This window comes from Stegodyphus dumicola, chromosome 6, assembly GCF_044657685.1.
Source record: "Stegodyphus dumicola isolate Sdum_Otavi_A_Nest chromosome 6, ASM4465768v1".
NCBI classification, from domain to species: Eukaryota; Metazoa; Arthropoda; class Arachnida; order Araneae; family Eresidae; genus Stegodyphus; species Stegodyphus dumicola.
Genome location: NC_140773.1, coordinates 105,438,823 through 105,453,191, shown reverse-complemented (window position 1 = coordinate 105,453,191; position 14,369 = coordinate 105,438,823). Strand labels below are relative to the sequence as shown.

The following is a 14,369-nucleotide window of genomic DNA, read 5'->3' as shown; positions in this document are numbered from 1 at the left end:
CTATTCAGCAGGTGAAGTTTAATTTGGAATTCGCGAAGCCCGGCTTTATGATAGAGATTTTGCTGTATTCGAGAAGAATTTAATCGTGGCTTCTAATTAATTATCTTCAGTGTTATATTCATAACTTTGAAATTAGATAGATGTTTTTTTAGGTATAGGAAGTAACAATAACATCATGATCCAAAACTCTATCAATATCTTTGACTTAAATTTTGAAGATTAAAATTTTGATTTTCTTATTATTGATTTTATTATTGCAAAAATATTGGTTATTTTGAGTGCGTTTTCAAATAGTGCGCTATGAATATAATGAGACTCATTTGTTCAATGAATTTTTTTTGAATTTAGAATTCAGGAAATGATTTAATGCAATTAAATGAATCCAAAATTCACACAAAATTTTTGAACCTAAAAACATAAATCTGAAGGAATGCTGAAACCAAAATGCCAAAACATTAAAAGAAAAAAGTTTAATTAAAAATAACCATCAAGTTTTGTGCATTTAGTATTTCTGAGGATTATTATTTAGTAATATTTCATATTTTTATTTAGTGATACTATAGCAAATAGGAAAAATGTTTTACTTAGTTAAAAAATAAATAAGGCTAAAAACTGGCATAATTTTTGATTCAGGCTTCTGATGAAACAAAAAATGGTAACAAAAAGTTAAACTGTTATAGAGTAACCGAAAAGCAAATCTCTGAATATCTTGCAATTCTAAATTATAATGATGAAGTTTGGTTTAATGAGTACAACTGATTTATTATTTATAAACGAACGCTTAATGTAAACATTAAACTGAAACTTTTGGCCACCGAGAGTTTACATTTGCAATATAATAAATTAGTGTTATCATTTTGTTACCATTGCATCACGTAGTTCCAAGGAGAAAAGTTAGCAATTAAAAATGGAATAAATTATTAAAATTATGTTAGTAAAGTATCCAATGGGCTATTCTAAATCATTCCTTCTGAATATGTTTTCTATGTAAACACACTCGCTAATTACATTCTTTTGCTCTTTAATTTGTGGCTTGCATATGATTCATAAATTTACTGTTAGTGGGAGTGGTTGATCTTCGGGTACAGAAATTCGTATCCTTGTAGACAGATTGGATCGTAATTGCTTGGATCGTTACTGATCTAAGGGCCTATAGACCAGTTACGATCCAGGCAATTTTCTCCCATCTGTGTGAAGCAATCAAACTTTGGCGACAAGGAGTACGGCTCGCTCGCAGCCGGAAAATGCCAATCTCATGACAATGACTGTCATCAGTCAGCACAGTCACGCACACGGGACTTTTTTTTCCTGGTCAGACTTATTGATTATTTAATAAGACGCAAAACTCCCTTATATAAGGTGTGTGATCCAAAGATAGATGTGGTACTTACGCACCCCCTTTTGACAAGATGAGGGAGGGGAAAACGTCGTAATACACCACCCACTGATTACTCTCGTTCATCACTAGAAATGGGGAAAAACCTTCCTACTTTTTCCCTAAGTAGTTGAATTTCCTTTTTTTAGGCAAAATAGATGAAGGGACGCGGAGATCAAAAAGCAGGAACTGAAGTTTAAAAGTCACCGAACAAATGAAAGCTTAGAAAAGTAATGCGCTCATCCATTTCTTGGCAAGAATTATTTTGATAAATATTTTCGCAAAAAAAGGCGTAAGGAGTCGTAATTTCAAAGTCTAAATTGCTTTCCGTTAAAAGAAGTGGTGGGGAATATTTTTGTTTAGTCTGAACTGAATTTCTTCCAAATTTTTTTATGCCAAATTAAAAGAAACGACAAGTTTAACACCCTAGCCAGTATATCATGACGATGAAGCATATATTAGTCTAAAAGGTCTTTTACTGCAAGTTATATAAATAGTAGAGTTAAATAACGTTAAAGGTATTTGCGTAGACAGCAGTGTATTTACAGAAACAGAAAAACTCTGATATTACCAGCTATTTATTTTATATTCAAAAATATATTGCTGAAATATTTAAAATTTGAATCGGAATTACGGACTACTTCCATAAGAATGCTTCATAAGGCAAATCAAGGTGTTTCTAAAGCAATTAAAGATACTAGATTTATCCAAAAAAAAGTCGACCAAAAATTAAAAAAAAAATCGAAAGGTTTCAGATTTTAAATTACGTCCAAAGGAACGTTGTTTTTAACATTCTGTATGTTACCTTTATTTATTAAATATCACTTAAAAAATTCAGTTCGAGAGCAATATCGTAAAATAGTTTTAAATTGAATGTATCTTTAGAATTTCCGATACAGAGTCTCGCGCGCTGGAGATAAAAATGTTTTTTTTTTCTGTACAACGTTGCCATTGCTCGCTTTGAAATACTTGAGTTTGTTAATTCGTTAAAGTTTTACAAAATAAGAAATTGATAATAAAACAAATTTGGGCTTTCCAAATTTGGGCTTCCACATGCTTATATTGGCAGTAGGAATACATCATTCAAAATTCGATGGCTCTATGTACCGTTGTTTTATCACAATGCGAGAAATATACATACATTTATGCAGATTTTTCATTATTTAATTTCTTCAAATATAATGCAGGACTCTAACATTTGGTGGCAACAGTTTGAAAAGTCAAACGGACATTTATAGTGAACCAACGCAAAATTGCGAACCGAAAACAATAGTCCTTCAGGGACAAAGCAAAAGCCCCTTTGCACTAAAAAAAAATTATTTAAAAAAAATTAAACCTTAACTAATAGTTTTCGTTTGGTTGCTCATCACTATTTCATTTTTACAGGAAAATATTTTGTTGACATTTATTTATATTTTTATACATATTTTTAAGTACAATCTCTGTTTAAGTGTAACATTATCGCAAATAAATAACCTATTTTAGTGTCATTCTGTCTGCATGCATAATAAACTTATTACTGAAGAATATTATAGCTAAAGCAGTTTACATTTCATTTTCAGCAGTCGTAAATTCTTGGAAATAGAAAAGTCGTTATTTCTAGTTCTTTGTTTTTCGAAATTTTTAACAAATTAAAAAGAAGTCTATTAAGTTTGTTTATCTAATTTTGATATATTTGGTAAAAATAATAAATTAATGCTGCCGTTTTTTGAGTTTATGTATGCATTCCTTACGTCTTTCTCTTGAATTCAAAAAATTCTTTCATTGTTTTTCCGGAGTTTTCCACTTTATTGGTGGGCTCGAAGTATATCTATTTTTATACCTATTTTTATAAAAGACATCCAAAATGTGTTACACAGAGAACCATCTAATGTGTAAAAAAAGGTCGTTTGCAAGAATAATAAATTTTAGTGTTTTAAAAATTTAATTTTACCTCATTTCTAACTTGCTTTAATATTTTTTTTCATTATTTTTGGAAACTGACTACGTAAACTGTAGACTCGGTTTAATGATTAGAGTTAAACTACTGAGATGATTTAATGTTGGTTTTACAGGCGGGATTACTTTATGAAACTACTAACATGCATGTAATAAATAACGAGTCGAGCCCAGAACTGATCATCTGCAATTATCCACTCATGGCTTCAAAGCCTATCGACTTATCGAGTGGATTTATTTCCTTCGTTTCAGACGTCATTCCTTTACACTACAAAATTAATAAAAGCTTCATGTTCTAAATAGTGTTATATGTTTTTTAAGTTAGCAAACATGAGCATTTTCACTAAAGGAATATTTTATTAAAAGAGAGCAGGGCAATTTAAAATTTAGGGATGTGAAAAGTTACATATTTTATTCGGAATCTCAAAGAAAACTGAATGACTGCATATCAAAATACCATACCATCAAATTCTATGCAGTGTCTCCACAAGGAGTATTAATATGGCTCAGATCAAAGAAGTAATTAAGAAATTAAATATTCTATATTTTTGCTTCATAACATTCTGCAGCTTTATTATTACTAATTTCGACTATTAGAGCCGTATAGTAATTATCATGTATATGCCAGAAAGGACCATTATGCGGTACATCTTTGGAAAACTCTTGTGACAGTACGACTTAGCTCAATCATAGTTTTGATCGATATTAAACAAGAGATAGAAATCAAGTCTCGTATCTTCTCTTACGTTTTGTAAAGACTTCAAGGACTCGTATGGACAGACTTTAAGTGTCCTCATTGCTCAAAGGCACCGCATTTGGGAAAAGCTATTTTTCATGTTCTCTGTCATCGGGAAAAAGGGCGCTGTCTAGTATTCATACGATACCTCGCACCAAGTCCATTTTTCTTCTCAACGGACTTAACCGATTCTTTACCGAAATACGTGAACTCGTGATCTAGCGACTTCTCTTTTGTCATCTTTAGATGAATAAAACTTAACAGGTTTAAAGCATTCTTTCCATGGGTTCTTTTACTATAATGATCATCTCATCTGTTACTAGTTCTAAGGTTCCAAGTGCGAGTCTATATGCCAGACTCCCGCATTAAAATGGCTGGCAATAATTCGCTACCATACTTAAAGTTTTTGCCTGGTAGCTGTTGGCCTTTCCTCGGTTATCTTTAATTCGGAGGTGATGGCATACACTAAGGATTAAAATCATTCCCTATTGTGTGCCATTGTAGTGTAGAAATGAACGAATAATTCCGATAATTTGAAAGCTTTGGCTTCAATTTCTAAGAAGAGCATTACTAATTTTTTAATTCCTTCATATTCCACCAGCATCTAAAATCTTCATGCCTTATCCGAAATTTGACTTCCAACCCACGTCGTGATAACTATAGGCCTTTTAAACCATCATACCAGTGAGAGTGGCGTTTGCGTTAATCCTGAGCACCTTTAAGAACTTAATAATTTATATCGACAGAAATTCGAATGGATTGTAATCCTGCATAAAAAATAGTAAATTTAAAAACAAAAATATAATATCTTTGGAGAATAACCCTGAGATATCTCTTAATTAAAAAGAGGATTAAAGTTTTCTTAAGAATCAAAATTATGAATTATAAGTCCCATATATACATATAATCCTCTTAAATCTTTGAAAGGGATGAGTTTAGTGTGAAGCTGTCACTTTCTTCTGTTTCCCGTTGCCTCTCGATGAAAAATAAAATTTAACGCGTACAATGTTCAATAGCAGTTCTTCCTAAAGGGAAAATATTGGGGAAATGTCATTCATCTCTAGGGATTAAACTCATGAAAAAAATGCAGCTTCTTTTCCGAATGCAATGTGTGTATCTTTTTTCCCTGATGGCAGACATGTTTCATCATGATTTCACGCGACACACAGAGAAGCTTGCGTCCAGGGAGTAGGTAGAAGACGTTAATGTTTTTAATTACAGACCTGATTATCGATGGAGGGGAAAGGAACTATAAATCAAGTTCTGGGTGAGCTGTATTCAGTATACCCAGCAGGCAAAGCTCAAGTTCCCGTAAAGCAAATGGGCGATGCACGAAAGCGATTTTTTTCCCTTTTATGTTATTTTAAGGGGAAGAGTTACTCCTAATCCTGTTCGGATTATGGGTATGCAATTAATTCTTGCGAAGTCTGAATCATGTAGCGAGAGGATGGTGGTTAATAGTACGAGAAGGGGTATAATAGGGGAGCAATTATGTTTGTCTGTCAGCACCCAATAATTCATCGGGTGATGGCAGAACAAGTTGGTGACGCGTTGCCGATGCTGATATCATGCTATCAGTTCAAAAGAATACTGCTAAAGAGTGACAGTGGTACAATAGCGAGCGGCAAAATCTATTGAAAAGATTGAAGCCGATTATTTTGATAATCGTGAAGCCGATTAAACACATTAATTATTGGCGAGCTGACACTGTGTGTATCTAATGAAGTACCCATTGTTCAGTACTCATTTGAATCGCAGTACAAAAATAAAAGTTTTCAATTCCTTTGAAAACCTATATCCCACTGATAAATGCTGAAACAATTTTGTGATTATAAAGCCTAGATTTAGATGTTCAAAACCTAGACCTGTATATAGATGAAAAAACATACACTGCCAATTAATTGCAAGATTTTTAAGTAATTACCATTCCACATACTTTGATACCTTTTTAAGAATATTCTGTTGAACTGATCAGTTTAGTTGAAGGCAACTCTAGTCATAGGCTTTTATGATATAATAAGTAACATGATTCCAAAATTATTAATTGTAAAGAAAATTGACAATAAATTTATGCAAAACGACCATCCAGCACATCAAAAAAGGCAAAAACTATCGTAATAAAAATGCATGCCATCTGTATGAAAAGCATTTCTACGTACCAAAATATTGATTTACATTGATAATTTTTCAATATATTTTTAATTAAAAACGCCACTTAACTTGAATGTACGTAAAAATTCAAAATTAATCAATAATCTTTATATTTTTAAGCAAATTTCCTTTTAAAGTGGAATGAGTGATTAGCACAACGCACACTTCAGGCTAAAGATAAATTACTGGAATGATATTTCATTGCTTTTTAGATAATTTTTTGTTCACTATCAGGTTTGCGTAAATTAATGGAATGCTTATTCTCTGTTATAGTGTGTTATTATTATCTATATGCAAATATTATTCCCTTGAATAGCATATAAATATGTTAATTTTCAAGACTTATTGTCTGCGTTGCCGATAGAGATTTCCTTGATGCTTCGCTATTGTATTTAATGATGCTTCATTAATATATTTACGTGCCACTCTCGCTAATATATTTCTGTATATACACCACTATTTCTTTGACTAGCACGTGGACTTACTTTTTCAATCCCTATACCAGCTCTAATTGTAAAAAATTAACTTTTTTCTTTTGTTTGTAAAAACTAACTTTTCTTTTAACCAGTGGAAAGATTAGTAAGAAAAGTTACCTTTATACTGGTGCTTTACTTTAGTATATAATATATTCATTTGCTCTACTTTAGTATATAATATATTCATTTGATGCGGATACCTAGCATTCATTAAAAGTATTATTTTCATTTTAGATTTAAAAAAAATCATTCTGATTTAATTTTAAAATCTTTTCTTTTATTCTATGAGTTTTGACATTTTATTTACTCATTTAATTCTGTATCTCAAAGAAGGCGTACCTTACCTCTATTTGTTTCTTCTTGATATCAGATTTAACATTTTATTAATTTATTGTGTTACCGTGCTGCTGATAATGTTCAGGTTATGTCACATATTTTGTAATAGTTAGTATTCTAACGTTACAATATGATGAGACAACTGTAGTATCTAAGATGGACTTCGCAGTAAGGAAGTTTTCATTATGCCTTTACAAAATAAAATTTGCTGCCTCTTTATTTGTAAGAAATAAAAATCTTAAGCATCCTGCGAAGAAACTCTGTGGAAAAGTGGGCAGATACGTCTTGGATAATTTGAATATTTTATACTCTCTACCTTGAATTTTTTGCCATTACCTCTAAATCCCTATGTTACCTTTGTTAAATTACAACTAAATACGTAGATCATGTTACAATATTTTTTATTTTTTAAGTTTTTCACATTTTTAGCATGTTTTTAATTGAAAAAATAAAAAACTCTTTATAGAAATGATTGATTACAATCTAAAGTTTTCAGATTTCAATTTTAATTCCTTTAATTTGCTTATTGATGTTTTGCTTTTATTTATTCAATTAATGATAATTTTTGTGCTGAGGGTATAACATAGTTTCTCTGTTACATACATTCAAAATTTATTTTGCATTATTGCATAAAATCTTCACATTTTAGTTTTAAAATTTGATCTTTCAGTATGCTGATAGTATAATAATATAAGAATACCTGTAGTGAAATAGCTATACTATTTAAAATCTGTGCGCATCTGTCTCTCTGTTTATTTGTTTGTTTGTATTGTAACATCATCTCCTCCGAACGGTGGGGAGTTGAGTTCCAAGAATAGTACCGCCGGGTTCCAAAAATTCGTGGGATGCCATTCCGAACATTCCCATCTTCGTATGACTTTAATAGGCCGAGATATTAATTTTAAAAAACTCTGAAAACGCTAATTTTCACTCTCATTTTTCCGAGTGGCAACAGTTTCGCGCTCAGTATCGCTGAAGATAAAAATGCTTTATTTCGAAAAGCGTTGCCACTGCTTGCTTTCAAATCGTAGAGTTAAAAAATTTATTAGTCAAAAATTTGTAGTTAATGTCAGCATTTAAAATAAATAGTTGCTGTTGGAAAATTTTTTTTTTTTTTTTTTTTTTTTGTTTTTGTTTCAGGTTAGGGTAATTGACACGATCTGCTATTTCCACGTTAATTCTTTTATTGATGTTGAGAAAAAGTTGTTATATTACATTAAATTTAAATCATGACGTCACACATCTGCGTATTAATCTGAAGTGTCAAAAATTTTTGTTTCCTGATTTGGAAATAAAAAAATTATTTACGAATTGGTTGTTGCTTGGGAAGAATGTACTGATTTCATTTACATTGAAATGTTTTTCTACATTTTCTTTTCAGGAGTAATTAGAACTTATAAATTTTGCTTTGGCAGCAGCTTGCCCGCTGGTGTTTATTTAAAACTAGTCTTCCTAAAAATTCATTCCAAAATACGCGAAAAATATCAATGAATATAAAGTGCCTGCGATCATTTTCCGAAAGGTTTATATAATGCGGGACATATCTTGAAATGTGACGCACCATCGGTACGTTTGGTCGCCTCTTCTTTGTTTTGACAGTACCTTGTTTCACAAAGATCCACTAATAAAAGCAGTCAGCATAATTTATAATTCTAGGCTATAAAATCTTCTTTTTCTATCTATATTAATGAATAATTATAAAATTAATTGTAATGTAGTCTTCTTAATGTGTTTTATGCATAAATTAAAGTTTTCAGCAGCGCTAACAAGTTTTGAGTCTTTACTGTAAAACGGGTTTCTTAGCAAACACGCGTGCTAAGCCATGAAAGTACTGAATAGGTGCAATCGCGCACGCTATAACCAGTATTATATAATAAACTACTGGCATTAATGAGGAAATGCAGTTAGATCTCCTTTACTACGCTTCTTCCGCGGAGCTTGGGGAATATGGATCATGTTCAGTAGCAATATTATTTAATAATTAGAATGTTCTTAGAAGTGTGCGGCATTTTCAGATTAGGTCGTCTTAGAAAGGTGATAGTCATACGGTGGGTAACTTATTCTTTTAAAAAAAGTAATATATTAGCACTTTTTTTCGCAAATACTTTAAACCCTTGAGGCCTTTTGTCTTCTTTTGATAAAATGAAAGTAAACTGCATTTTCAATGCTGCATTCACTGCTTCGGCATACGTTTTTATTATATTTTGAGTTTTGGCGTTTCTAGCTATCAATTTGAATGTCTGGAAATGCACAGCTTTTGCATAACAATTATCTGTCGCTCCGCAGATGTTGTACTTCACCTGCTCCTACAATTTGCGTTAAGTTCAAGGGCGGTAGTCATGTCATAAAACTGTGTGACTTTTCTAACTTTTGATGATGAAAGCACGTAGCAGAATTTTCGCCTTTGACGAGTTTTTCACTTTCTACTCAAGTTTTGAAAATATTTGCAGTTTGCTTATAAAGTGCACATCTTTTTTTTATACGCTTTGATTTCAGTAATTTTATCTTTTAAGAAAGACTAAATTAATAATAAAAATATATACTATATATTTACATATTACTACAAGTAGTGGCTAAAGCTTTACCCACTACTACAACAAGAGTGAAATACTCAAAGCATTAAAATTCCACAAACTAAGCCAATTTGTAAATTTTAAAAGTACCTGTCTTGATTTTAATTTTGTCATTTTGTTTTGTATGCTTTATATATGCAGTGCGTAAGTATGTTATACTTTAAAGACTTCATGCTGATTGCTAATATTTTATTTTTCTGTTGAAGTGTATCCTATTTCATTAGTCAATTATGCAGAAAAAATATTTAATTCAAATGCAACTTATAAGGTATATTCTTCCTCCTTACCGTGTGCCTTTCTGGTGTAACTGGAAAGCACGAACGGCTGGCAATCGGGAGTTCCGCTGCTCGAATCTCTGCAAAGGCTGTGTGACCATTTTTCATTTCTTCTGTTTCTGAAAAACATAATGACTCTACAGACTTATATAAGAGGAGCTAAAAATGCAGTTGTTTAAATAACTCAGATGAATACGTGAAAATAAATTTAAATTAATACATTTTTTAAGTTTAAGAAATATTTCATGTAATAGAATTTGTTGGATGATAATTAGAAATTACAAAAGCATTCATTGATACTTTTGATAAACTATCTTACCCATTCTTAAATCTTGAATACAGTGATTTTATTGCCAGTTTTAAAAATTCTAAATTTTTGTTATTTTGTGCTCTGTAGTGCGTATGGCGCAAAAACATTTAATATTTGAAAAATTAACAAATACAATAAATAATTAAAATAATGAATCATCCAGATCATTTTGCAAAACAATAACACTCACTTACTGAATGCTGAAAATAAGTTCTTAAAATTACAGAATTTTCTATAAGAGTAACTAACTGTTTAAAAGGGATCTTTTTTAAATTTTCTATTTGTGATAAAACGTCTTTTTTAAATTGCTGAAAGTTATATGTTTCAGTTTAGACAGAAATTAGGGAAAAAAACAGTTTAGACAGAAATTAGGGTGCTGTGATTCTCAACGATTAGATAGACATTTCTTCAGTAGCTACATCCAAGGCTTAATTTATAAAATTAAAGTCTTATGGTAAGCGTTCAGAAAAAATAAATAAATATAAATATATAAAATAATAAGTAATGACTTATTAAGATTAAATGAAATGTAAAGATATGAAAAAATAATAAATGAGTTAAAATGATGACAAATTATTAAACAATAACTAAATATGATGGAGCTCACCTTTTCTGATGGTCCACTTGAATTACAATTTCGGTTGAAAACTGAGAAAAGCCGAAGCTGGGTACCCGTCGGCTCAAGCTGCCTATATCGGATAAAAAATAAAAATAAAAATAAAACATCAAGTAGCGTGCTCTAAGTTTTTAAATTGCAACATAATGATGCGCATTCATACCCTTGAAATCTTATAAACCTTATTCAAAATTGGCAGCTTTTAAAATTTCTTTCAAAAGAGATGTCATTCAAAAGAATCTCGGAAGAAGTCGTGGTCAGCAAAATTATTATTTTATGGAATATGGAAGAAACCATCTCTTTTGCAGAGGCAAATGATTAGGAATAAATTTTCTTTCGTAAGATAAATATTACTAAGAAATTAATTATTAATTATTAATTATTAATTAATACCAATGAATAAATAATGCTATCATTTGAAAACAGCTTAATGTAGTTAATTAGTATATTTGTACAAGATATCAAATTAAAACTTTGTGAAATTAGGGAATTATCTTTTGAAAGGTTTCTCTTGAGAAATGAGATAGACGTATATGATTAAAAGAAGATAAATAAAACGTTAAGCATTCTGTCTAAGATTTTTATTACACTTATTTTCCAAGAATTTGTTACAGATTAAAGCAGGCCCCAACAACATTTTTTGGCTGCGGGTCAAACTCAACCAAAATGTGTGTATTAGGAAGACGTTTCGGGTCTATTGTATTTTCGTTTAAAAAAATAAACATTACTGGGAAATAATTACAATACGCTTTAAACATAAAAATTGAAATGATAAAAACAAACATAACTAAATTAACTTTACTTTTTTCCTTCGGTAGCAATGGCTTTTCTGATGCGGAACGTGTGACTTTCAGTTTAATCAAGTCTGGCTTATAATTAGTCATCTGAATTGATGCATAATAAAATTTTTACTACTTAAGCTGCTCTTGTTCTTACTTAAAATAAATTTCATGAGTGAAAACGTTTGCTTGCATTTATTAAGTTGAATCGAATGCGGATAAAATGGCAAAGCCAGTTTTTTGGAATTACGGATCATAGATCGGCATTGCCAATCTTACCGATTTCTCTTTGAAATTACGTTACAATTTTTTATTTTTTAAAAATAAAATGCATATTCTTTACTGCAAATTCCTAACCGAACAAAAACGTCATTGTTATTATTTATTTTCGGTTTAATTTTATGTATTCTTGAAGCGTTCGTTTCATATTTATGTGTCATAATTCATTTTTATATATTATACTTTATTTTTGGAACTCAGTTGAGTCACTTAAAATTATGAAATGGGTTCTTCGGTTGCCCGTTTGTTATAGGCTGCCGAGGTCTTCATTAAACATTAAAAACTTAGATGGCATGCAGAAATTCTAAAATTAAAAATATGAAACCGTAATTTATGAAATAAAGAACAATTATGATCTAAAGGGTATCAAAATTTACAAACAAAAAAAAAAATCTTAATATTTATTTGTTTACTTTATTAAACATTTCTTTCAATGTAAGTTGTTTAAGTTGCTTCGTTTTATGTGATAATACTTTCCCTTTAATTCTATAAACAGACATATTTTCTTGTTCAGTTATAAAGTTCCGTTGTTCAAGTCCCGTAATTGCTGTGCCGAGAATGCCGACTAACTGTCAATCGAAATTTTTTCGTTTTCACTAACCTCTCTGTCACCTTCTTCATGTCTTTATCCATTTTTTGCAGCAATTCCACTTTTTGTTTGATGGACATCGAAACATACTTTCGTTTTGTAGATCCTCTGGGAGCTCCAGCATCGGAAATTCTATTTGACATAATCGAAAGTTCAAGTTTACTTTTATAAAATTGCTCTTACAGTCTGAAAAAAGTAATAAGCCGGATCCAGTTCGAAGATTAAGGAACAACGCAATCATCAACATTAACTGAAATAAAATTAGATAATTTTAGCTTATACCGTCAGTTATACATTAAACGCGCACGCGAAAACGTATTCTGCACTTGCGCACACGCATATGCGCAGTCGTAAAGGTCTTACGCGCACGCGTAAACGCCAATTCTCATGTGTCAACGCGGCGCATGCGCACAAAGTTTTTAGTTTTGAGGTCCGGATTATAGATCATTCCGGATTATGGGTGTCCGAATTAACGACTTTTGACTGTATTGCGTTTTTTCGATGAAATTAATATTCAGACTCTTGTTCCTAAAGCTTTTTGACAGAGCTCTTTAATTTCGTTTTGTTATCAAATCCGAGTATCTTCATGAATTTCCATCAGAAACCTAAATAGTATAAAAAAAATATGACTATAATACTATACTGCTAAACATTCCCCAAACATAAACACTAATCAGCGATTGCGTCCACGCAACACATTCTTTTCCCTCGCCGCCTTTTCTAATATAGGTTAGTCCAAGTCACTTGCAGAACAATGTTTGCTTACCATACTGCATATGGATGAGTAAATTAAATTGCTAATCAAACTAATCAAAGTAAATATATATAAAGCAAATAATTTAAGAAAATAAGAATAGTAACAGGTTTAGATTAGTAACCTAAATAACCACTTGCAAAAATGTAAATATTAACAATAATTTTTATGACATTTCCGAAATTCTCTGTTTTTCATATTTGGGCAGTTAATTTTGTAAAAAGGAACTTGGTAAACCTGTGTTACCGCATATTGGAGAAAATAAAGTTTAAAACCTGTATAAAACTTAATTACTGCTGAAAAAGTGAAAAACGGGATTTTTGAAGATAAACGAAATTTTTTATAATCGACGTCCGTGAAATCCTCCTGTAATAAAAATTTTGCTTCGTTTTTATTGTATATGGAAACTGCTCGGTAATACGTCCGAGGAACTGCATACAATTTAAGAATAATGTAAATAACGTGCGCAAGAAGCACTTGAAATGACTTATATTCCAGAATAGTGAAAACGACCTTGAATAAACTAACCGGCCAACCGGTGTTGTGATTAGTGACCTAACTGCCATAGCGATGTGCTCGGGTTCGAATCCCGGAGAAGGCATGGTTGTAATTGTCCGTCCCTTCGTAAGAAACCACCTATTAGGTACTTATATAATAAGAATGGCCACCACTTCCAGCCCTTTTAGTAGCGCGGGGCTAATGACTTCTGAGTTAGTACTTATTCGGCGTGTTATTGTGTCTCAATTATAGAACCCTATAAGATTAGAATTTCTTCGATCCGGATAATTAAAGGCTAGAGAACTGATATGAGTTCGAAATTTTCACAACGGCACAATGAATTAAAACTTTTTGCTTTGTAAATAAAGCTCCCGGCTATTAAAAAAAAAAAAAAAAAAACTTGATTAAATTTGATTTTTTTTATTCCTTCAAAAAAGCTCATAAATACGTTTTACTCACAATTCAAATCTTTATGCATTATAAATATAATAATTAGATTCACTGTTGTGAAAGACTGTGAACAAAACTTTCACAATACCCGAAAACGCCAGTTTTTGTAACTAAACAAACGTAGACACCAACCTTCTACTAGAATAACAAAAATCTGAATAGATTACGCAACATTGTGCTTTCTTCTATCCGAGAAATGCCCTTTTCTGACTCATGTGCGGCGAAGAGACGCAT

At 31.2% G+C, this 14,369-nt stretch overlaps 1 long non-coding RNA gene across 1 annotated transcript in view; it reads right to left on the bottom strand.

Annotated features, from left to right (window-relative positions):
• LOC118190934 (uncharacterized) overlaps nt 1–10,860 on the bottom strand; it is a 32,063-nt gene extending 21,203 nt beyond the window's left edge. Inside the window, exons 1-2 of the long non-coding RNA XR_004758500.2 lie at nt 10,778–10,860; nt 9,873–9,979 (exon numbers count right to left, since the gene is read on the bottom strand). This is a non-coding gene — a long non-coding RNA (uncharacterized LOC118190934). The remainder of the gene's footprint in view (nt 1–9,872; nt 9,980–10,777) is intronic.
• Nucleotides 10,861–14,369: the final 3,509 nt, after the last annotated feature.